Source organism: Cebus imitator, unplaced genomic scaffold, assembly GCF_001604975.1.
Source record: "Cebus imitator isolate Cc_AM_T3 unplaced genomic scaffold, Cebus_imitator-1.0 Scaffold24, whole genome shotgun sequence".
Classification (NCBI taxonomy): Eukaryota; Metazoa; Chordata; class Mammalia; order Primates; family Cebidae; genus Cebus; species Cebus imitator.
The window spans coordinates 12,064,643-12,067,138 of NW_016107339.1; the positions used below are offsets into that span (position 1 = coordinate 12,064,643).

A 2,496-nucleotide genomic window follows, 5' to 3' on the forward strand; every position below is an offset into this window, starting at 1 on the left:
AAAGTGCTGAGATTATAGGCGTGAGCCACCGAGTCTGGATGAGAATATGTTTTCTTAAAAAACTTTTTGTTGCCCAGCATGGTGGCTCATGCCTGTAATCCTAGCACTTTGGGAGGCTGAGGCAGGCAGATCACCTGAGGTTGGGAGTTTGAGACCAGCCTGACCAACATGGAGAAACCCGTCTCTACTATAAAATTAGCCTGGCATGGTGGCTCATTCCTGTAATCCCAGCTACTCAGGAGGCTAAGGCAGGAGAATCTCTTGAACCCGGGAGACAGAGGTTGCGGTGAGCTGAGATCACACCATTGCTGAGAATTGCTTGAGCCTGGGAGGTGGAGGTTGCAGTGAGCTGAGATCGTGCCATTGCACTCCAGCCTAGGCAACAATAGTAAAACTCTGTCTCAAAAACAAACAAACAAACAAACAAACAAAAAAAACAACTTTTTGTTTTTTTACTTATTATTTCTTTTTTTCTCCCAATGACCTTGGAACTTATTATCGGCCTTCTCCCCAAATTGTCCCTGCTTCTGCTGACTCAGTGCCTTGGAACTTTGATGTTGTTGGTCTCATACGCCACTTTGCCATCCACTATCCTGGTGGCTGGTGGCTGGGAGGCAGTGGTCTGTTGGATGGTGGTCCTTTGCATGGAGTTGCTGCTCTCCAGGGCATCACCAAGATCAAGGTCCTCGCTGTCTTCCAGCAGGTGGCAGTAGGTGGCGATCTCAGCCTTCAGCCTGACCTGGATGTTCAGCGGGATCTTGTACTCCTGGGTCTGGCGCTGCTCCTCTGCCGGGGTCTGTGCCAGCTCCAACTCCAGATGCAGCAGGATCCTGGTGGGTTACTCCGTCTGCAGGGTGTCTCGCCTTCACCTCCCTCAGGCTGTTCTCTAAGCTGACCTTCAGACTTCTCATGGCGTCCAGGTCGATCTCCAAGGACTGGATTGTATATCTCAGCTTTGTGAGCATCATCTCAGCAGCTCTGACCTTGGCGGACCGTGTGGTGACCACTGTGATGCTCTCCTCAGTCTGGCTCAGCTCCTCTCAGTTCCCCTGAGCCAGTTTGTCGTATTGGGCCTGGACGTCTGCCATGACCTTGGGGAGGTCCTGTGATTTGGGGGCATCTACCTCCACCATTAACCCAGAGCTGGCAATCAGGGCTTGTAGTCCTTTAACTCCCTCCTCATGGTTCTTCTTCATGAAGAGCAGCTCCTCCTCGAGAACCTTGATCTCTGTCTCCAGTTGCAGCCGAGTGACATTGGTGTCATCATTGACCTAGCAGAGCCCATGGATGCTGCTCTCCAGATGGGCACATGGCCAGCTCTGTCTCATCAGCAGCAAGATGGGGATTGTCAATCTGCAGAATGATGTGGGCATTGTCCACAGAATTTGCAAAGATCTGAGCCCTCTGGTCCTCTATGGTCTTGAAGTAATGCCCCCAGTCTCTGAGCTGGGGTCCCTTCTTCTCCAGGTGCTCCTGGATTTTGCTCTCCAGCCCCTGATTCTTGGTCTCCAGGCTCCTCACTCTGTCCAGGTAGGAGGCCAGGCAGTTGTTGAGGCCTTGAATGGTCTCCTTCTGGTACTGGATGTCCCCTATTCCCACCACATCCCTGGCCATCCATGTGGCCAGGCCCCCAGACCCCAAGGCGCCCTGGAAGCTGGTGGAGTGGGACATGGAGATCTCAGAGCCTGGGCCCTCAGCATCTGTATAGATACTGGCTGTGCTGCTGACCAGACAGGCACTGTAGCCGGGCGGCTGCATGGAGCCCAGGCGTCGGCAGCTGGTGGAGGCGGTGGAGCAAGCGGTGAAGCTCATGCTTTCTGGAGAGGAAAGCGAGAGGACAGGACATAGGTTTTGCCGAGGGCCTGTGTAATTTCTTTAGAGATGGGGTCTTGCTATGTTGCCAGGGTGGTCTTGAACTCCTGGGCTCAAGTCATTCTCCCACTTTAGCCTCCCAAAGTGCTTGGATTATAGCTGCACACTACCATGCTTAAAAAGCTTTTTGTTATGGAAAAATGTAAATATATAAAAGATAAGAGATTATATAATGAACCCCTTGGGTATCTATTAGCCAGGTTTGGCAGCAATTATTAACATGGCCAGTCTTTTTAAAATCTATATTCCTATATACTCCTCCAATTCCCAGACTTGATTTATTTTGAAAGATTATGTTTTAAACTCTCAAATGTATGGAAAGTTTTTATTTTTATTTTTGGTGAATAATAACATAATTGCATTATAGTCAAAGATTATGGTCTGTATGATACTGAATAGCCAATATTACTTGAGACTTGCTCTGTGACTAGCATATGATCATTTTGGTAAATATTACATGTGTGTTTGAGAGCAATGTGTATTCTTTTTTTTTTTTAAGATGGGATTTCACCATGTTGGTCAGGCTGGTCTTAAACTCCCGACCTCAGGTGATCCGCCCGCCTTGGCCTCCAAAGTGCTTGGATTACAGGTGTGAGCCACCATGTCCGGCCCGCGATGTGTATT

The 2,496-nt window shown here is 49.4% G+C and overlaps 1 pseudogene; it reads right to left on the bottom strand.

Annotated features, from left to right (window-relative positions):
• Window positions 1-535: 535 nt before the first annotated feature.
• On the bottom strand, window positions 536-1,812 carry LOC119470173 (annotated as a pseudogene).
• Between the last annotated feature and the right edge of the window lie 684 nt (window positions 1,813-2,496).